Source organism: Cupressus sempervirens, chromosome 5 (genome assembly GCF_028749045.1).
Source record: "Cupressus sempervirens isolate cs-2001-9-10 chromosome 5, ASM2874904v1, whole genome shotgun sequence".
In the NCBI taxonomy this organism is placed as follows: domain Eukaryota; kingdom Viridiplantae; phylum Streptophyta; class Pinopsida; order Cupressales; family Cupressaceae; genus Cupressus; species Cupressus sempervirens.
Genome location: NC_143122.1, coordinates 657,254,940 through 657,278,986, shown reverse-complemented (window position 1 = coordinate 657,278,986; position 24,047 = coordinate 657,254,940). Strand labels below are relative to the sequence as shown.

The following is a 24,047-nucleotide window of genomic DNA, read 5'->3' as shown; positions in this document are numbered from 1 at the left end:
TACGAGGAAAAGTGCAAGGATTTCTAAAGGAAATAAGATTACTAAAGCCTCTATTCTAATGTTTAACCTAGAATCTTCTAAGGTGAAGAAGGAGTCCTCTCTAGAGGAAAAATTACAACAAAATATAGCCACTAATAATGAGTGTAGTAACTAGAGTCCACAACCTAAAGTTGACCTTAATGTTAACTATGTACTTTTTGATAGTGATAAGGAGTCTGACGAGCTTGAAGCATCTAAGAAATTTAAGGAAAGCCTTGTTATGCAGGATATTGGTGAGAATCTAGAAGACCTTCATTTTGAGGACTATCCCAAATTCAAGGATGAAATTACCGAGGAAGTAATGGAAAAGCTCAATCAGGATGGACTAGGTATATTGGCCACAACAACAATTAAATCTAGTAAGGAATACAATATGGTGACAACAATTGTCATAAGTGTAGGAGAATTTCCACAACACAAAGTGTCAATAAAATTTCTCATTTGACCTCTAAATTGATAGACATTTTTAACCAAGAACCATTTCCACCTCCCAATCTTCTAAACCTTTGTCCACATGAATCAATTTGTTTCAATAGTTGTTATAGGAAAGAGCTAATGGAAGTTGGAAAAAGAAAAATTGAGACATGTTATTAATGAATAGAGCTATCAATTGAAATAGAGTTCAAACTAGAATGAAGTTTAAAAAGGAGGATTGAACAAGTTATAGGATTGATTTATGAATTAATGGAATGCAGAACACCATCACTAGTGTATGCATTGTTCCTCAAAGAGCAGCTTGTGAATTTTAAATTGACTAGAATCGTGGAAGGGATTAATCCCTCCATTTCACCTACACATGAGTTTTATGATGCATTCCAATCTATTCCAATGTTATTGTATAATTTATTGTGTTAATTATATCTCCATAATTTGGCAGTGCTTAATGACATAGAGTGGAAACTCACTCTTGTATATAGGGGATGTGTAGTTGAGACCAGTGATCTCTTAGATGTAGAATGAGATAAGTAGGGAACATCAAGTTGCACCTTATAGGAACAATGAAATGATAGTTCCTCTACTCATGAGACCAAAAGCTCAACACTCTAGATGAACATTTTTGGATTGAATTTTTATTATAGGCAATCTTGCTAGAGCTAGTAAAGTATGCTCAGTGAGAGAACAAGCCTTTGTAGATTGGGAACAACACTCCTCTCGAGATGTTGAGATAGCTATTGTATCTTCAAGACAAGGTGGACACAGATGCTACATGACCTAAAGATAAGAGAACCCCACTCTCCTTAAAAAATAGCTCTTGCTACTATTAGAATTCCATGGTATATTGATTTGGGAGGGAAATAATGCAAATGTTGGCTTCCATTAAATTATGAACCCCCTATTCTATTGTCACCACTAGTAGCAGTAAATGACAATGCATAGGATCATGATATGATAGTAGAAGTTTGATGATGGAGAAGGCATAAGGAAAATTATGGGTGCTTTGACTATGTTAAGAATGAGCCAGGAGAGAGGACAACGAGTGATTGGAGAGTTTGAGCCAGAATTAGATACTTCATGGTTATTGGGGACTAGAAATAGCTCAGTTGGGGGGAATCAATGATGGGCCTCTAAAAGCCCATTATTTTAAGTAGTTATCTTGTGACAACAATCATGAATTTATGGCTTTAAGTAGATAAACTTATCTTTTTATGTATATGCTATGTATATGTTAAGACACATGAAGTAGACATATGGATAGTTTAAATATGCTATATTTGCTTGAATCTATGGAAAAAAAATGGTATAATGAAGGGATGTTGCATGCTAATAAATCTTTCCTCATTCATGCTATGTCTTCTGTAGTTTTCCTTTTGTAGCCATAGGATTTGCAAGAGTGGTAATTTGAACTTTACACTTTTTCTAATATTAATGATGAAATAAATATATGTATGTGCAAGTTATGTGTGCATTAAATGATTTTTAGATACTTTCTATGGATATTCAAGGGTTAAAACCTTAGTGTTAAAGTTAGAGCCAACTAGATTGCTGAACCATCATGAGTGGAGCAAGTCATTGCATGCTTTCTATTAGAAAAATGGACGAATGTAGCTTCCACAACTTGCTACATTCCTAGAGGATTTAATCTTGATTAATATTGATTTTGTTTCAAACTTTATGAGTTTGTAATTGATCCTCATTAATGGAGTGATCGTAGAGTTAGGAAATAGTTGCAGTTTCCTTTAAATAACATTTGCTGTAGCTTTAAGCATGGTTTTTGAAGAAGAATATGACAAGTTGATTTTGTTTATAGTACAGTGTGATGTAGTTTTTAGTCAAATGTAATTCTTTCACCATAAATGAATAGAATGAGTAGTTCAAGTTTATTTCCTTTATCTTGATTGTCTTTTCTGTTCACTCATCAAAGTGGGCCCACTTGGTGAGTGAACTATTTCATTAGAATATATTTCATTTCCTTATTTATTTCTTTGCAAGTTAGAATTCTATTGCTCTTGTAGCCATTGATAATAGAATCAGTGAGTTGTTCTTGCAACATAGTTTAATAGATAGGTTTACTGTTGCAACAATACTTTAAAGCTTTGAAAGTTGTTGTTTCAGTTGCTAGCATAGAATTCCTTCAACATTTCCTTCACTTTAGTTGTAAAGACTTGAAGGAAAATTAGAGCATAGACTTTGTAGTCATCCTCATTGACAATTGGCTAATGAAGATATGTAATTATTGTCATTTATGACAACACATGATGTACATACTTACAAGAAACCTTAAAAATAAAGATACTTAGCTTTTGGTACTCGAAAAATTGTAAGTATGAATTTGGTATACAAAAGTGTATTGTTTTGTTTGTAACTTGTTGCTAACATCAAATTATGATTAGAAAAGTTAGATGGAGATAGTATACATATTGATGATGATGTGTATAACCTCAAAAGTCAGTATAGACTATACAAAAAAGAGATATTCATATTTCAATGAAATATGATAGAGGAATTAAAGGAAAGTAATTATTTTGTTTACAAAATAATTACTTGTCCAATTAGGGATAACATCTTAGATGTTTAATCTAAGTTGGAAAAGTGTATTATGGTCTTAAGTGACCTAGTAGCAATTTGTGTAGGCATGGTATTTATGAAAATGAAATCTTGTGATAAGAAGTAATATTTTGTGATGTAAGTTGTGTGAGTATTATGATATGCAAACTTATAGTGAAAGTGATGTAAGTAAAGTTTGTGAAGCTATTTTGAGATCTGAGATCAAATCGAGAAACAATCTATATTCTAGAAGTTTGATTACTTGTTTTGGTAGTGGGCTCATCTTGCATCTACTATACTACAACTCTTAATAGGGTTGGCACAACTGCTAATAGGATTGGAATCTCCTAATAGGGATTCAAAGTCTCATAATAGGGACTCCTTATACTAAATTTTCTCATTGACTCCTAACAGGGTCCATCCTCTAACAAGTAACTTATATATCAATATACTATCTAGTGGGTATCATCCCTACTAGGGTTATCCCTTGGCCAAGGTCTCCCTAGTTAAAAAAAAATGGTGTTATGAGTTATCTTTGTGCATGGTTACTGTTACTGTTCAACATTACTTTATTACTTAATTATGTGTGGTTTCAAGTAAGAAAGAACATCTAGTTGGTGACTAAAGTTTGTAGATTATTGATTCACCCCCCTCTTAGCAATCCCTATTTCTAACAATCCTCTAAAGTTCATACTCTTGAGTTGACAAATTAAATAAAGTCAGTATACTATTTTAAGTAAAACATATGATGCTATCTGACCATGGAATCACTATGAAAGGATGTCCAATCCTTTGTTATTAAGGTATTAGGTTGACCAGTCACCCACCCAGGGGTATAATGATTCATGATGTTAGGTCATGTTATATACAAAATATTAGTTAAATAGTAGATTTTGAGTTGTGGAATGCATATGAGAGACAACACTTTGATGGGAATCTAAAAGAAGAGAACAAGCACATTGTCGAGGCCAAACTCACTTGTGCCCTAGATTTTCCAAAGATTTTCAAAATTGAATGGTTAAAGGTTGTTCTAATTTGAGTGCATAAAATGAAGTTGTGGATAGAGGGTGGACTGGTGTAGATCACAAATAAAATTCACTGAGTGGCTATTTACCCTATGATGGATAAAGTGAAGACCATTCAATGTCAGAGGAAAGATTTAATTGAAGCTAACACAATGGATGTGTTCAACAAGCATGGTATGAAAATTTCTACAATAAAGGATGCTGAGTCAAATTTTGTTGTGAGAGTTATTGCTCACAAATTTTAACAATCAATCTAGCTAGATAGTGTTCCCTATGTTACAGTTGATGTTGCATGGAAAAATGTGAAGAAAGATCATTCCTATGACTTGGTCAACCTACAACTACAACAGTTGGATGAAAATTTTAAAAGTATGAGAAAGGTAAAAACTACAATTTGTAAGTTCAAGTCTTTGTTTGCATATTCTTTTATGTGAAAAAATATTTTCCTGCTAAAGGTAACATCACATGAAGTAAGAAGAAGTCGGTTACCCAACAAATCAGTGAGTTTATTAGTCAATTGGGAGATGAATTTGAGACTATTTTGGATGGTTACTTTGATAAATTCAAGAAGAGAATGAAGAATAGGTCTAGAATACCAAATTCATTAGTTGAAAAATACTATGAGAACATTTGGCTTTTGGTAGATATAGATAGGACTTATATCAAAGTTGTCATACCTAGGATTGCATGGATGAAGCCATTACATTATGAGATTAATATTGATGAAGTAGTTACAACTTTCACAACATTGCTAGATGAACCCATAGGTAAGGATTCCAAGACATTCAAGACATATGAAATAGATAAAGTTAAAATTATTGTGGAAACTAAGGTTCCTAAGTGGGATAGGAATAGGAATGGGATGCTAAAGAATTTGGAAAGAGTTCTAGGTGAAGGTGCCTAGTAGGAGGCACCACTGGAAATCACATAAGGAAAAGGTGAATGTCTATCTAGTGGTGAAGAGGAATATAAAGGAGATGAAAATGAAAAAAATAATGAAGTAAAAGGTCATAAAGATGAAGACGCTGAAGGAAAAGGTAAATAGATAGTTGTAGACAAGCCACATACTAGTAAAGGCAAAGAGTCAAATCCTACCCCTAAAACTCAAAGAGTGACTATGTAGAGAACCAAGGAAACTACTACTATAGTTATTGAACCACAAAAGAAATGAGTAGTAAACGTTACAAAAATATCTCAAGGCAAGAGTGCAACAAAGAGAAAAGACATTTTAGACAAGGTCAAGTTGAACAAAACATTGAAGAAGCCAAGGAGAAGGCTTATAGTTGCAAAGGAAGATAATGATGAGGATATTGTTCATTTATGGAGGAGTAAATTAGATACTAGCGAGGGGGGGGGGATGAATTAGAATCTATAACAATTTATACCTTTTTCTTAATTCATCCACACCTATTAATAACTCATGCATGTAATACAATAAGTGTAAAATTGTTGTAACCTATAAATCAATTCAATCACATGCATGAAAGTAATAACACATAACAAAGTATTTGTTACCTAGAAACCCTTCAAGGTGAAGGTAAAACTAAGGTGGGTATGACACCCACAAATATTCACTATTATATTAATAAATTTAACTAGTTAAGGTTACAATGTTTGACCATAACATATGATCTACTTTGTGAGGAGTTTGTCTAGTTATAGACTTAAGAAATTGTTAGTTTCACCTTGTTAGAGGATTTGAAACTTACAACTAAGTAAGGACTATGCTAGGAGATTTAAAAAGATCTATTGAGACCAATTTGTTAAGAGATTTACCCTAATTCAACTTTTTAAAAATTGACTCAGTACCTAACTCTCATTTTTCTCTACAAGTTGATTTTGAGTCTTCTCCTTGCTAACTGATCCTCTCCTCTAATCTAATACTCTTGACTTTCCATTCCACTTTTACTACTTATGAATATGTCACTTGTTCTATTCGATGATAACAAAACTCATGAATGACTTCTAATCTTCTCCTCTCTAATATTCACACACATGCACTTGATACCCCTTGATCTAGGTTAAGATCATCACTATATAAAGATTCCATGAATAGTCTTCTAGATGGTTCCATGTTTTGCCTCTTCATCCTAATAGTTGAACACACACATGGGGATATGCAATCCATGTTATGTATATGTTCTGTAACAACCTCAGCAAGTATTAAATGTTCTATAACAACCTCTTCAAAACTTAAATAATCCTTCCAAGTTAGCCTAGTAGTTGTTTTTCCTGAAACTCTATTCCATTCTTGATTTTTATGTAAAATCTATATTGCTTAGCCTCTACTGTTACTAGTGCTTGACATTTTTTTTGGTCAACCTTTATTTATTTATTGATGCTCAACATGTACTATTCTCAGCACATACTATATTACTTGCTACTTATATACTTGGAATTTCACTCAATTGCTGATGACTTGCTCAGTCCGTGAATGAGCTTGGTCCATATAGAGAATTTCTTTATGACCATATTTACTCAATTTCTATACAATTTCTTGGTACATACTATCTTATGTACATCAGTAAAACTATGTGGAGTACCTTGGTCACAATGGTGACCATCTGAATACCTTGTAAATGACTAAGTTATTGACACTAATAGAAAACAATGATTAGAGATACCAACAATCTCCCTCTTTGACATTAGTGAAAAAACACATTTTCATATATTTACTTTGTCATATCAATACAAAAATGAGCTTTCCTCAAAATGAGCTCTCCCCTTAAGTCTTATAACTTTGTGAAAAATGAATAATTTTTTTTATTACAACCTTTATGCATTACTTGTACATGATGCTCCTTCTATATCCATTTCATTTCCCATTTCCCCCTTTTTTTTGAATACTTGATGTCACCACTATTGGGGTTGAAAGAGTTGAAGAAATCCATATGTTTCAATGAATTCCTTGTGAAATCTGGTAATGATGACTAACGTATGATTCCATATGGTTCTTGCTACCTCCAAAATTTGATTCTACAATTATAATCCTGTAGCTAAATCTATTAGACTCTTAGCCATTGATAATTTGTGATCTTTTGTGATAATATCCTGGGATGTTTTTAGTTCTCTCTACATGAACTCCAAATGAGGTATCAACGTTGCCTGGATTGAGATCAATTTGGATCTCACGGTGCTGTCAACTACCTAAAGATTAACCAATTTACCTTGAGAATTTAGTAGGCTATTGTAATGATCTATGATAGATCCTATTGACTATGAGATAATACTATTGGATGCCTTTATCTCAGCCTAAGTCTTAGCTACTTATGTTTGAATAATATTTGTAAATCTTGGCCAATTCGATAAAATTGTGTATGCCTATTATACCCTCTAAATAATATCCATCATTACCTTTTCTTTTTCCTATAATAATAATAATTTCTGCTGAACTATAGTTATGAACACTTTGTCCATGACCTTGGTCTCAACTCTTCTAGCTAACCAATCCATTAACTTGTCATTGGATTCAAAATTTTTTGCACTAACTTGATCAATTATATGTACAAGTTGATCAATGATTGGTGTCTCTTCATCTAGATTCTGTATGTCAAAAGCATCAACAAAAATATCTTTTACATCTTGTAGTGTTTTTTTTTTGCTACTTTAGCTCTCTTCTAAGCTCTTCTTATCTCTTTTTCTTCTTCAAAGTTTCATGTAGCAAAAAATTTTGCTAAAAGGTGAGATTTGTTAGATCAAATTGTGGCATCTCAACATTTTCATCCAGACTAACTTCACTATTTGGTGAAATATCCTTTATTTCTTTTCTCTTCCTTTTCAATGAAAGGGTGATGCTACTCGATAATGCCTTAGGAGTAGGTGAGGGGGTGTCACCACTTGGTCTTACTTGCACATCCATGCCTAAGTCAACAATAGTAAGACTTGGTTCAACCTTAGTTGATTCATTATTTCCCTCAATATGAGGTGCTGAAATTGTCCTATCATATTCATCTTCATCATCTTTTTCTTTATTGGTAATCTTGACCACTTCACTTCTGGAGTGTCTAGGGAGTCAACATGGATAGGAGACATACTACCTTGTAGACTTGGCACACCTGAGCTTTCTCCACTACTATGTTCATCATCAATATTCATAGTGCTTTTCCAAAACAACTTATTTTTCTTTTTTATAGATTCCTCTTTGTTTTGCAATAGTAAAAACAACTTGTACTTAAGAATAAATTTGCTCTTGTATTTCTCCAAAAATGTACTAATTTGATCTTGTGACAAATCATGCATGATTCTGACTAATGTGTTAGTTCTGATCTATGTTTCTAGTTTCTCTACCTACTACCACCTTTTCTTTCATATTTCGTAAAGATCTAGAGGTATCATATCCTCTATTTCACTATTTACAATCTTTTGTACCATAGCCTCTTCTACCTTATCTCTATTAGAATCCTCTAATTTATCATGCTTTACAAATATAAAGCTAGATAACCCTATTGATCTTTTTAGATATAAGCATACCTCACCAATTGAATTTTTCTTTCTTTGAGGTGGCCCTATGAGCAGTCTCTTGTAATACCTCAATATTGGCACATTGACATGCTAAACTAATTTTGGTTTATTTAATCAATTCTAAGTCCTATTTTACTAGGAAATTATAATTCTAATAATCTCTACTTGACCTATGTGTGAAATGTAGAAAATCATAAATTTGTATTAGTCATTTACTTTAATTAATTCTTGAATATTCATTGAATTGGCAAAATTAACCTTTTAATTGAATTAATTTGATTATAAGTCCTAGTAATTTAATTAAATTAATTTCACCCCTTTAGCTAATATACATGAGGAATTAAATATATTTGATTTAATTAAATATCTTTATTCTAATTATTGAATTTAATTATTTAATTGATTGGAATATCCATTTATGGGGTCATATTCTATTTTATTAAATTAAATATATTCTCCAAATCTTCTCTTCAATTCAGAAATGGAACCTTTGAGTGAACTAAAATCAGAAAAGGAATTAAATTACTTAACTCTTTATTCCACTCAAAAGAAAATTAGTTAACTCCCTTTTCATAAGGAAACTTTCCATTCTAACTGAATCTTCTTCAAATCTCAGCCGTCTATTCAATTTGATCTCAACCGTTGATCAAGTTCTAGGATTTTATTTAAGAAGCCTTCATTTCCTTATTATAGAGGTTAACAATTGATTTACATCAAACTTATGCTGAATTGCTGACTCAAGCATTCTCACATTCTTAACTTAAATTTCCATATTGCTTTCATATTGATTAATATGCATACATATAGATTAATTGTTCTTTCTCATTTGTAGATTAATACTTGCATCTCATCTAGATTAATATTGCATCTCATTTAGCTATACAAAACCCTTCATTCTAGATGTATGCTTGCTAGCTTCTTGGTCTGAAAGCAATAACATAATCAATCCAATTAGGAGGCAATAGATCGACTTGTTGATTATTTTGGATGAACAATCCAATGTTCATTCTGGATGATTCTCCAAATAAGGATAATGTTTAAGTGTGTGTGAATACAAAGGCTCACATTTCTTGCATATATTTCTAGCACCAATCGTGGGGTTGAGAAATCAAGTTTCTAGCCTCATCTATTCTTTTTAATGCATTTTTTTAATGTATTGTCACTATCATCAATACAATACCTCTATTTCTCATACAAAAAGTCTGATTCTCACATGAAGAAACTAAGATTTAACTCCCTATAATACACTTCCTTGCATGCAAAAGTGTATAATTGTGCAGTTTCTCGCATAGTACACACCATTTTCAGCATCAATAAATGAAAACTGTAATTTTTAGATTCTATTTTTATCATCATGATTTAACTAATGGTTGTTTCTAAAGCATTTTCATTTTTTAGTTTTTTCTTTTCAATAGCTTAATAGTGTTTTGCAATATGTTTGTTGAAGACACCTTATTACAAACCCTTAAAACAATACTGATAGTTTGATTGCAAGATGTTTTGTCAAAGATACACATGTCAAAGAATATATTCAAACCCATTAAAAAATCATATATTCTTTACTACTTTCTTACACATAGTTTAATAGGGCTTGTCAACTTTATAGGGCTCTAGACAAAGGAATAGGGGAGTATGCTCTTTGCTACTTGGAAGAGATGCCCAAGAGTAAATCAGGAAGCTAGACACCTTTGGAAGACAATGCTTAAGTGAGGCAAGAAAGTTAGTGGTTCTCACAAAAAAGTTGATGAAGATATGATGATTTTCTTTTAGGGGATAAAAGTCTTGGGATAGGGCAAGTTGCGATTGATAATCTAACTTGGTGATGAACAAGTTCTGCATGTTTGGGTAAGGTGATAAGGTAGAGGAGTATGCTCTTTCCCTTTTTGGGAAATCAGAAACTTGGACCCTTAGATTTGAACCACTAGTCTGAGTCAACCTTTAGAGGGCCTACTAGAGTGATCCAACCTCTAAGAATGACCCAAGTGAGCACATTCATTCTCTAGAGATTCCAACTCACTATAATAAAGAATCTTTGTTGAGAGAAAGACTCCAAAGCCATATTAATTTCCTCTTCTTCATTATGATATTGCATATCAACATGAGGCTTTGTATACTACATTAGCTTGTGCTAGCCCTAGTCTTGCTATTCAAGTGTGTGCACTTACAGATGGTGGTGTGGGCTGCTATCCTCAACTTCATTCATGAAGTCACTAGGGGTTAATATGAATGGAAGCCAAGTAAAAAAATCTTAGTTAGTTGCTAGTAGGTTCACCTCTAAAAGGGGGCATAATATTTGTACAAGGAGGGGGAAGAATCTCTCCTATATATACTCACCATAGGCATGTACCTAGATGTTAGAAGGTGGTATATGGACTTGTCCCTAACACAAATCTGCTTATTTAGTGTATACATTATTGAGTCATTAGAATACACCAAAAACATAGGCACCCTCTAGTGGGGTGACACAACTATGTGAGGTGAATGCATGTAGATAAGTTGTGAGACAAATGTTTTTCTTCCTCTACCATTTTTGGTTATAGGGTTAAATTGTGTCTTTTTTGATTCTTTTAACTTGTCAAAATATTTCAAATAAATGAAAGGTCAAGACTCCCTTGTCCCTCTGAGTTACTTTGTCCTCAGTTGGATTGTTTATGACTACTACTTGCTTCTTGTGTTTGAAAACAATTGTCTACTTGAATACCAAAATGATGTCCAAAACCTAAAAACTATGTTGATATTTACTTGAAACTTGTAAACATAGTTAGTTTTCTATTCAAAACTATCAAAAATATTGAAAATCACTTCGAGTTCAATAAAAAATTATCGATCTATCCCTTTTCTCGTGCCCAATTATATTAATTTTAGCATGAGAAAACTCCCTGTCAACACTTACTCATAGGGTTCTTTAAAGTTCTTCGTGTGATTGGCTATGAATTTGAATGAAAGATTTCACCAAACACTATATACTAATGCCAAAATTCTATCTTTTAGTCAAACCATCAAATACTGACATGGTTTTGTGCAAGTCCTTGATCGAAAAATTGGTCAAAATTTACTATTTTGAAACTTTGTCTAGTTCATTATGATTTCTCATATGGTTCTCTATGAATCCTAATGCATGACCTTTTCCTAAAACTATCAAATATTATGTCAAAGTTATCTATGCTCCAAGTCTGATCTATGTCTACAAACACTGTCAAACAATGGCTTCTTGCTTAGTTGAAAACTTATGTTCTATGCATGAACTAGTCTCCTCACATAGTTATCTAATTCTATCCTTTTGTGCTCATCATATTTTTTGTCATGATAGTCATAACTCTTGGTTGTTCTAGCCATTACTCAGATGAATCATACCTAAGTATACAACATTCTTATCTCACTTTGAGGCTATGTTCTAGTGTGGCCCTTGTCTAGGATTTTTCTTTTTTTCATTGTCTATGACTATTGCAACAAGGAGTGGAAACATGTTTCATCCCCATAGAATTGGATGCAGTAGAGCTAGGTGAAATAATCATGGTAGAGGCCTCTTCTCATATTATACACAATCTATATCCAATACATCTAGTAAAGAGTCTTCATGATCTCCTTCACCGGTTAGACCCCCTCGTGCTCAAAGAACATTTTCCATAAACTTATAGCAAACTAGGAATCCTTTGTATCAAGAGGATCCTAAAACTAGAAAAGGTCATACATCTCTAAACAACAAAGCTAAATTCTTATTTAGGTGACCTTTTCAACCAACATACACTGAAACTTATCACATTCCTAAAATGGTTGATCAAGACCAAGAAAATGGAGAACATAGTAGAGAACAAGATCACCAAAGGAATGAAAGACATAAAGAACCCATTGTTGATGAGAATGAGAAAAATGAAGAGATACTTTGCAAAGACATCAAAAGATTTCATAAAGATAAACACTTCCAAAAAGTTATGGAAATATTTCCTAACAAAGATAAAGAGAAATACTTTCTCAAACTTTTTCAAGAGGGAGCCAAGCTACCTCATCACTTTAATGTTGAAACAATCATTACACATGAAGAGGAAACTAAAAGGTCTAAGTTGCAAAAACAACTAAAGATCATGCAAGAACAATTAGCCCAAATGATGCATGATAAGGAAAAACCTACAAAAATATACACCTTAGACACTCTTTGTCCATTTCCTTTTGATCAAGATATAAACATGCCTCTTTTTCTAAAAGGAGTTGAGTTATCCAAGTGTGTTAAATACCTTAGAACTTTTGATCCCCAAGACCATTTATGGGAATTCAGTGCCTTGTTTATGGAATTTATTCATAATCAGACATATCTCATGCATATATTCCCATGAAGCCTAGGTGGTCAAGCCATAAAATGATTTTCACGATTGCCTATTGGTATCAAAACATTAGATGAGATTGCTATTCTGTTCGTTCAATAGTACTTCCACAACCTACAACATCTAGTTAACATACAAGACTTGTGTAACCTTTAACAAAATTTTGCAAAACCTTTCCTCACATTCTTTTAGAGATGGCAACAACTTTACACCAAAATTAATAAAAGATCCTTGAAATGGAAAAACTTGGCATCTTTATAGATAATCTTTTACTTGACTTTGGGTATAAAGTTACACTTCAAGGTCCATGCACCTTTGAAGACATGATTACACAAGCTATCCAAATTGAAGAATTTATGGTCAAAATGTGAAAAATAACCCTTCAAAGGACACTAAACAAGGATCAACTTCTAGCAAAGATAAGACCAAGTATGTGAACTAAAACTAAGAGGTTGCGCATGATAGAGTCATTGACAACATTACTCCTAAACCTGCTAAGGAAGCTTTCAATCTTACATACAATCTCTAAGCATGTAAAAATATTGATAGAACTACTTCTAAAAACAAGACATTTGGAAACAAATTAAAGAACTCATCTTGGGTTATAGGTAAAAAATGAGAATATACACCTCTTGGTGAACCTTTGGATGTGGTCTATAAGACCTTGCTACAAAAAAAGCTCATTTCTCCATTGGATAGCTCTTATCCTTATGATCCACAACCATGACCTTCATGGTGGAATGAATCGCATTTTGTGAATAGTATCAGAACAAAGGTCACAAAACCAGCAATTGAATCAACCTATGTTACAAAGTTCAAGACTTAATTGACGATGGTGATATTGTTGTGGATGGACATAACAAGAACTCAAATCACAAGGCTTTCAAGGAACCATCCCCATCTTATGAAAAAGGAGAAAACCTAAAATATAAACCTCATAATAAGGTCAACTATGCATACTCTAATGATGATGATGTGATCAACATGGTTGAAACTATGGATTTTGAGTATTGTGACATTATCACCATCAAGGGAAAAGAAGACAACACTAAACCTAAGACACCATTTTTCTTGAGAGGTGTTACATCTTCTATATCTGACAAAAAACCATCATAATCTTTTGCCAATGTTTTTATGCATTCTCATGCCAAGGTGTTCCTTAAAGGTCCTAAGCCTCTTTCTCTTGAGTTAGAACAACACAAGGACAAACTTCTTGCTAGTCCATTTAGAAAATGTTCAAAAGTTACAATATCTACTATAGCTACTAGGTACAATATCCTCTATCAATTAGAATGAACAAATACTCCAATAATGATCTTTGAATTGCTCAAAATATCACCTGCTCATAGAGATTCTCGACAAAGTCCTCACTAAGGAAAATGTGCCTCAAGATCTTGATCTTGATAGGTTACAATATATGGTAGGTCACCTGACCTCACCTTACTATATGTCCTCTGAGGAGGATGACAATTCACTAAGTCATCCACATAGCTAAGTTTTACACATTAAATTCATGGTACACCAAAAATGTGTTTGTTGTGTGTTTGTAGATAATGGAGCTGCTTTAAACATTGTCTCTACTATTCTGCTTAGAAAAATGGGTTATTCTGAAGAGTCCATTGATACTCGATGCAAGATAAATATCAAGGCATATGATGAAGCTAAGTGAAAATATTTAGGTTTATTATGTTGCCTCTCCAAGTTGGTCCTATATAAAGGGATGTCACTTGTCAAGTCCTTGACAATCCACTAGCATACAACATCTTGCTAGGGAGACCATGGATACATAAAATGCAAGCTATGCCTTTAACTTACCATCAATGCATCAAGTTTCCATTTCATGGCTTTGAAGTCAGCATACCTATCAATACTAGTTACACCTGTAACATGCTAAAATCTACAAAAAGCTTTGTACCTACTAATAGGGAATCTACAAACCGTCATTATGATAAGTTGAAACAAATCAAGCAATCACTCAAGTTGAAAGAAATCAGGATGGGTGAATACCACATAGAAGTAGTTCTATCTTTGACATCTCTTCTTGAGTCTCCTCGTCATTATGGGAGACCATCTAAAGTGAAGAGACCTTTTTTTTTGTCACTTCAAACTAAGTACAATGGTGCCTTTGTTAAAGCTACTATACCTCTTGAGAAGGAAGATGAAAATAGAGCCATTGCTGCATGGATATACAAAGAGGAAACTTCAATTGACCTTATATAACAGTCTCATGAAATTACTGCAGAAAAATATGGTCCAGGTCTTAAACTTATGAAAGACTTTGGCTACAAAGGGAATGGTCTAGTTGATCATGTCAAAGAAATAGCTAGAATGTCTCAAGATACATCTGGTTTAGGATTCAAGAAGATTCCCTTCCATCTAGGGATTAACAAATTTATACTAGAACTTGATATTTCATCTGAACAAGAGTCACAAGTTGAGTCATATTACCATAAGGATGATGGTGAGAATGAGGATCCTTATCCTTATCCAATCCATGTTGATCTTACTAAATTCTTCGTAGAACTAGACTAATTTGTACTACGTGTTAGCACTATTGATGGTGATAGTGATTCTTCTTACAACACTATTGATTCTCCCTATATCCAACAAGAAAAAGGAGAGTACAATCATGCTTTACTCATTGAATGAATTTTTAAAAGGATGATTAAGGAGAATGGGTCCCTATTACTATTGGTGAATTTTATAATCTGTCTCCATGCAACAAAAATTCTTAAGAATATAAGTTTGAGTCTCTCTTTGAAGCAACTACAAAGAAAGATATAGATCAAGTTCATGTTTATGAAAATTAGCTCAAAGTAGGTTAATTATCTAGGGTTAGGTTAATTGAGTCTCATCCAACTAGTTTCATCAAGTCTTTGATTAATGATGTTAGAACTCAAAGGTATTCGAACACAATTGCAGAAGAAATCACTGTAGGTCTCTAATCTTTTTTCCAAGCATTTGATGATTATATTGTGAATGCCATCAAACCCACCACATCTCTTTCACTCACCTATCTTGAGCTCATAGATTGGAATTCCAATGTATCTAGTGAACTCCCCACATTATAGAATGAATTTGCTCTTCCCTACTACCTCAATGCTATTGAACTTGTAATGTCAACCACCAGTGAACAAAGCATCAACATGATTAAAGGTGACATCAAATATCTAAGTCACATAATAAAAAGGAAAAGAAATAGAAGGTCCAATGGTGAAAACCACATTCTAGCAGTATCAAAACCTAAAATAATAAAATAAAAGACATTTCAAAAGGTGAAAAGCTCTTTAAGGTGCCTACAGATGAGATATTTGATGCACTTCCTAGTCATTTTTAGGAAAGATCGTCAATGTTGATAGAAGTGACACAACCAATCAACTTGGGAATAGAAGAACAACCTCACATGATACATCTTACAAAATCATTATCTCTAGAAGAAAAAGAGGAATTCATTGCCTTCTTCCAAGAGAAAAAGATAAATTTTTCATGGTCATACTTGTTGGGCATTCATTTTGCACGAGGTCAATGGTAGGAATTCATAGTGTGATTTCTCTCTTGAAAAGAAAATCTTTTTAAGGATCCGCTCCAAGGTTTAGTGTTTGTCTTGTGATGTACCAAAATTTTCTCAGTAGAAGATAAATGTGAGTGTTCATGAGGAGGCCTTTTCTAGTTCTAAAACCCTTTTATCTTGAAATTGAAGTAAAACTTGTTTGTTGTCTCAAAATATCACACCAAAAGAAAAATATTTTTGTATTTTTCTATTTTTCAATGAATGCAACTCTAACAATGCAGCTACTATGAGGTCCTACTCTAACAGGGGGGTTAGCAAAGAAAATAATGAAACTGAAAGCAAATAACATTGAATCAAATGACTTTGAAATTGAAATTCCTAAATGGACATAAGCTATAGAACACGACACACTACAAGTTAAACCTTCAAAGAAATTGGTAGGAAACCAATAAAAATAGGAGCAGTGCTTCCTAGAATCCACTAATGCAATCGTCGGTGAGAATCTTTAACAAATCAAATGATATTTCACTCTTCATCAAATCGCAAGGCCACAGAAAGTGTGCTCATGCGAGACAAAAAGCTATGTAGACACAACCGGGTGATCTCTTCTCAAGCTCGTTACGTCAACAAAATTCATATATCTATAGCAAACACAAGAACTAAAAGATCACACAACTATAAAGAATGCAATAAATCTTTGGCTCAATCACAATCTCATGAATAAAATCCACAAAATAATGACACATTCAGGCAAGAATAACTACACTCTGAATGCTAGTACCAAAAGCATAACTTTATTGCATAATAACGGTGGCCCTTGTTACATTTTACAATGGGGTATTTATAAGAAATCATCTCCTCAATTTGGGTTGAGAGTGAGAGCTATCTTACATGTAATAAAATGCTTTTTAATAATAAAAAAAAACTAAATATATACAAACTAACCATCTAACTTGTGCTTAGAGGGACTCCATCCATATTTTACTCATTATTTGGATGCATGAGCCCTTTACATGTCAAAAAAAATGAAAGCATGAGAGAGAAAGTAGGAGGAAGCCATCAGTCAAAGTAGAAGTGCATGGAGACACTAAAAATAGAAGTTGCCTCTTCACTAGGCATGTGTCAGTGTTAAACTTGCCATCAAAATGTGCTCCTAGTGCACTAGTAGTATCTTAAGTATAAGGAATTAAATATATGTAGACTTATACTTAAACGATCCCTCTTATGGCTACTCAGACAAAATTGGAGGTGAAAAGGTGGCTTGGTAAGCACGCACGGTGCCTTGGGAGCGTGTGCGGGGTCTTCTTGGCACTATGTGCAATGCTTGATGGTGTGTGTGCTGCTTGTGGCATGCATATGACATTTGGTGGTGCACATGTGCCCCTTCGATGCATGCAGCACTCAGCCGCACGTGCACTTTACGCGGCCCTTGGTGGCATGCGCACTCCCCTTTGGTTGTGCATATGGTGCACGTGCTCCCCTTTGGCGGTGCGTGCACGACTTTTGGGCATGCGCACATGGGGCCTTTGGGGGTGTGCACGTTGCCCTTGGTGGTGCATTCTTGAATTTTTTATTTTTATTTTTTTGTGTTTTTCAATTTTTTTGTTTATTTTTGTGATTTTTTTGAATATTTGACTCTAAAATTCTAAGGTCTAATAAAACTCTTCTTCTCTTGACTCCCGAACTATGAGTCTAGGAGTCAAAAAAAGTAGGGGGTCCCCATTCCTAGTGAGGAATGGGGTGTGTGTTGTGAACACCACAACAATACTCTAACATGCTAGGCTTAGATCTTGATCTCATAATGCATCATTTATCTATTGAACCAGGAGTTAAACTAGTCAAATAGAAACTTTTCAGAAAATGCAACGTCATGTTGCATTAGTTGTTAAAGCTGAATTAGAAAAGATTCTTGAAGCTAGTTTCATATGTGTTATTGATTAGGGTGAATGGATATTGAACATTGTTCTAGTCTCCAACCATGACAAATCTATCAGAGTTTGTATAGATTCCTAGGATCTGAACTTAGCATATCCAAAGAATGATTTTCCACTATCCAACATTGATATGATAGTGGATATGATAGCTATCTATATGAAATGTACCCACTCATGGATGGTTTTTCTAGTTATAATCAAATCAAAATTGCACCAAAAGATCAGGAAAAGACTATTTTCACTTGTGGATGGGGAACCTTCTGTTGGAATGTGATGTCATTCAATCTAAAAAATACCAGTGCCATGTATGAAAGGGCAGTTACTAAAATTTTCCATGATCTAATGCACAAGAAAATGGAAGATTATGTCAATGATACTTTAGTTAAGAGCACAAAACAAAATACTCACCTTCAAGATTTGGGAGCCATCCAAGATCCTATGGAGAAATTTAGTCTAAGACCTAACCTTGAGAAATGTGCATTTTGTGTGACTTCAGGTAATCTACTTTGCTACATTATCTTTACAAAAGAAATTGAGGTTGATCTAGAGAAAGTTCAAGCAATCATGGACATGCCTCCACCTTACAATATCAATTAGATGAGGGGCTTACAAGGAAGACTTTAATCGATTTGGAGATTCATCTCACAACTTGTGGATAGATCACAACCTTTTACTAAGACTCTACATAAAGGTGTGAAATATAAATGGAGGTAAGATTGTGATTAGAACGTAACATAGATAAAATAATACCTTTCTAATCCACTAATTCTAATGCCTCCTATTTACAAGAAACCTCTTATTTTGTACATCTCAGCAATAGGGTCATCTCTTGGTATCTTACTTGCCTAGGAGGATAATGATAATAAGTAAAGAGCTATCTACTATCTGTGTCATAGACTAATTTCTTATGAAATGAATTATAGTATCATTAAGAAAGCTTGCTTGGCAGTCATCTTTGCTTTCCAAAATTTGAGACACTACATGCTCACTCATACTTCATGACTAATTGCTAAAATTGATCCACTAAAATACTTACTCAGCAAGGCAATTCTAATAGGATGGTAGCTAAGTGGGTCATGATATTAAGCGAGTTTGACATTCAATAAGTTGAGAGAAAGGCTATCAAAGGAGAGGCAATTATTGATCAATTAGAAGAAGCACCAATACAGAGTCTTCTTTTGCTAAATATTGACTTTCTTGATGAATCAATTCTCATGCTAACACACCAAACTTGATGTTCTTTGATGGTTCCTTTAGACAACAGGGATCCAGTGCTAGGCTCTTATTCATAACACCACAGAGCTATTCACCACCTAAGGTGTACAAGATTTCACTTCTTGGTACAAATAATATTGTAGAATACAAAGCCCTAATTAATGGCATAAAGATTATAGTTGAATGGAGAGTGGATGAATTAAAAATCTTTGGTGATTCATAGCTCATAATCAACCAGGTCAATGATGTGTATGAGACAAAGGATCAGAAATTGTTCCCTTATAAATGCATGGTGGATGACTTGAAGAAATACTTTTCTCATATCACTTTCCAACAAGTTCCTTAGGTCGACAACAAAGTGACTAATGCAATGGCTACTAGGCTACTCTTACTTGCATGTTATAGATGCCAGAGAATGATCTTTGACAAAAGTTCCTGGTGGAAATGCTACTCTACCCTACCTATAATTCCCTTAAATCTCAAATTATCTATTCTATTGTAGGATATGAATCATCCTGCTACCACCATATATACTCTTATCTGTGTGACTAAACAATTTTGGATGATCTAACCCAAAATGAAAAATGTCACCTTATCTGTAATGCTTTACAATATGTTATTATTGTTGACAACTTGTTTAGGACAGATCTCAATGGAACACTCATTAGGTGGCTAGAACTTGATGAGTCCAAACATGAATTAACTTTTTGGATCTCACTCTAATAGCTTGACACTAGCTCATAAACTTATTAGAGCTTGTTACTATTGGCTGAATATGGAGCAAGAGACAATCAAATACACTAAGTCCTATAAAAAAATGCTAGCTCCATGGAAAAATAATTCATGCTCCAACCAAGGAGCTAATTCTATCTATAATGCTATGGCCATTCCAACAATGGGCCTTTGATCTTGTGGGTCAAATTCACCTATCCTCTTTAAATGGACATAAGTTCATCATTATAGCTATAGACTACTTTACTAAATTTGTAGAGGTAGTCTGTCTCTCTAGAAAATGGAAAAACTATAGCTCTTTTCATTATGAATTACATCATATGCAGGTATGATGTACCTTCCTCCATCATTATTGACAATGGAGGATAGTTTAAAAACAAGGATCTCAAGGAGTTATGCAAAAAGTTCAAAATCATGCAACATTGGTCATCTATTTAGTACCCCTAGGGTAATGGTCAAGCAAAGGCATCCAAAAAGGTTATCCTTAAGATCTTACATCACACAGTTAACAAATCTAGAAGGGATGGACACCTTTAGATTAATCCAACTTTATGGGCTTATAGAACTAGTATCAGAACTCCAACAGGTGCAACACCCTTTGCTTTGGTATATAGAGTAGATGCTATGCTTCCAATGGAGGTTGAGATTCCTACTTTGAGAATCTCCATGAAGGGCCTTATTACTAATGATGACTATAGAATATCTCAACTTCAAGAGCTATAATTGTTAGATGAACATCAAAAAGTGGCACACAATCATCTTTGAGCTTATCATTAGTTTGTGTCTAGAAGCTATAATAAGAAAGTTAAGCCACATGACTTCCAACTCGATGATCTTGGTCTGAGAGAAAAACCTAAGAATTAACAACTACAGATATAGAAAGGGAAGTTTGAACCCAATTGGCTTGGTCCATATATAGTTACTATAGTGTTTGGATCTAGTGCTTACCAACTTTCTATAGCCAAGGGAAAGGTGCTCAAGGATCCCATCAAAACTCTCTATCTGAAGTGGTTCTACAAATGATTTGATTTCAAAAGCTCTCTATATATACTTAAAAGTATTGAAAAAATCATTCCCTTGGTGAAAACCTAGCAATAGGCACCTTGGTAATACTAAAAACATTCAAAAAATTCAAAAAAAAATCAAAAAGAGAAAAATACAAAAAAATTGAAAAAAAAAAAGTTCCATTGATGAAAACCTAGCAAACATGCATCATATTAGCAACGAAAAAAACAATAAAAAAGAGAATCTCTGCCAAGAAGGTGAAAACTTGCTATTTATAGGTGTTTCTTGTTTCAAATGTTACATCTCATAGCGCACCTTCTGGATCTTGTGTAGTTGCTTTCTTGCTTTAGTTTCCTACTTTCACTCTTGCATCCATGGATTGAATCTTGTCATAACTCATGGGCATCCCCTATGGTGTCATAGGAATCTCTTAAGTGTCAATTACCAGTTGTTTTAACTATGTTTGCCTAGTGTCACTAGTGTCACTTTTGAGATTCCTCTCATGGAAAATCTTTTAAGTGTCATTTATTAGTTGTTCTAATTGCATCTTTCTACTATTTCTTATGTCACTATTGAAATTCCTCTAATAGAAGATCTCTTGTGTCAGTCACTAGTTGTCCTAACTATGTATATCTACAATCACTCAATTTCCTACTAAGGTTCTTCTTACTAAAGATTCCTCTTTGACTTCAATCACGAGTTGTTCTAATTGTGTCTATCTATTATCATCACCCTACTGAAGAGACTTCTCTTACATATGTTCTGAACATTGACACTTGACATCAATCCTATTACACAAAAACTAAACTAAAAATGTTGAACTTGTTTGGGATATGTTGAGCTTTTCTTTGCTTGTTTGGATTTTTTTCTTTATCATGTCACTTTGAGCAACTCGATGATGTCTCTATTGACTAGAGAAATGAGGAATAGGGGCATGATCTTTATTTTCCTTCTATTTTTTGGTTTAGTTCCAATGGTCTAAAGTGTCCATATAAAAGGGGTGTACACTATAAGAGCCTCTATCTTGTATTAGATGGCTGTGTGTACCTTGACTCCTTTTACATGGATAACACAGTGAGGTTGGTTTTTTCCTTGCTTGTTTAAGTGAATTCTCCATGCTATAATAAATAATGATACTCATTCTACTAAGTCAACATACAGGTCATTGTGAGTATACTTAGCATACTTCTATCTTACGTTACAAACACAAGGGTCATTGAGGATAGAATACTTACTGATTACTTAGCATAAAAAGGATCTCTTGTGTGTATGGTGTGTCTGCACACAAGAAACATTTTGGTCATCCTAGTGTTTATGCTCTAATGCTTATGTTTGCTTGCTATATCAAAAGGGATAAATGTTCTAGTCATTTTGGCTTCTTATGCCTAAAATTCTTATATTTAATCTTGGCAAAACTGGAACATGTGTCGTATTCATATTTCCATGGTTGCAATATCAGTGGGAATTTTACAACATTTGTGTTTTAGCTAAATGCTCAACAATGATAATTTTATGAGTTTAGAAACAAGGCTTAGGGTTGCATCTAGTTTAGGGCTGCATTGCATAAGCACATGGTTTGATCACTAATTTACTTGCATTCTTTTTAATGAGTGATTGTTGGTTTCTTCAAAGTATCTCATTTCTTCACAACTACACAAGTGTTCACTTATTTGGTTCATCCTATTGATCTTCATGAGATACCTATCACTATCAACAAAATGAAACACTATATGAGATGTTAGTTCATTCACATTTTGTATTTCATATACATTCTATCACGATTTATCTCATCTACACTACATTCATTAATTATATCAAATTTGCATTCATAATCACAACATTAACATCTCATGTACAAAAAACTATAAAGAAATAAAGATGACACATGTGAAGATACATGAATCAAAAATCTCATATATATGTCTGAAGTCAATTGTGTACATTGCTACAAAACTGCACACTACTCAAGCACTATTGATCTCAATATGATACAAAATGGTGTAGGCACACCAATCAATACATAGCTAGAGCAAAATAAAAAAAAAGTAAGCTACCTCTATCCTTCTCCCTCACCTCTAGTTGGAAAAGGAGGAGGTGGAGGAGGCATATCTAGTCTCACTGAATGCCATGCACCTCCTAACTCTCTAGCATATTGGAAAAATTGGGGCACCTGCTCTACGTCATTTGGTACTATTGCAATGTATTATGTAGAATAGTAAACTGCTCTAGATAACTAAAGATGAGCCTCATCCTGATGTCGCTCCATCTACTCTCATAGCTTGTAGATCTCTCAATCTCACTCTGATAAATGTGTATCTCGCACTGTAAGCTATATATGCATCTCCCCCAACTATCGCTATGTTGTCCTCACTCGATCTCTAGATCTCCTTAGGGCATCATAGGTCTATGCTAGGATATCACCATCCTATGGCCCCATAATTTATTGGTCCTACATCTTCTCATCTCTTGCTATGTTCTCTTTACTACCTAAATAACCACTTGACCTTTTTACATGGCCTTTGTGTGTCCCCTTTGATCACTCCTAGAGATCCCATCTCATCGCAAGGACATCTATGTCTTGTCCCATTGCCACTAGCATTTGGATCTAACCACATCTACTAATGAGGAATAGGTATATGCCATTTTTACTATCTGGTTATCTCCTACTATGGCTACTATAGTGGTGGATGTGGTGCTCACACTAGCTATATAGGTATAGCCATCCCTTTTGGGTCTATGAATCATGGGAAAGGATGACTCATGAAATGTGCCTAATATGTTGGAGTCATCCCCCCATCTACTCTAGCTGGCATTTAATCCC

General features: G+C 33.9%; 1 pseudogene; it reads left to right on the top strand.

Moving 5' to 3' along the window:
• The window catches only part of LOC149557594 (GDT1-like protein 4), a 41,433-nt pseudogene that overhangs the window by 173 nt on the left and 17,213 nt on the right, over positions 1–24,047 (top strand).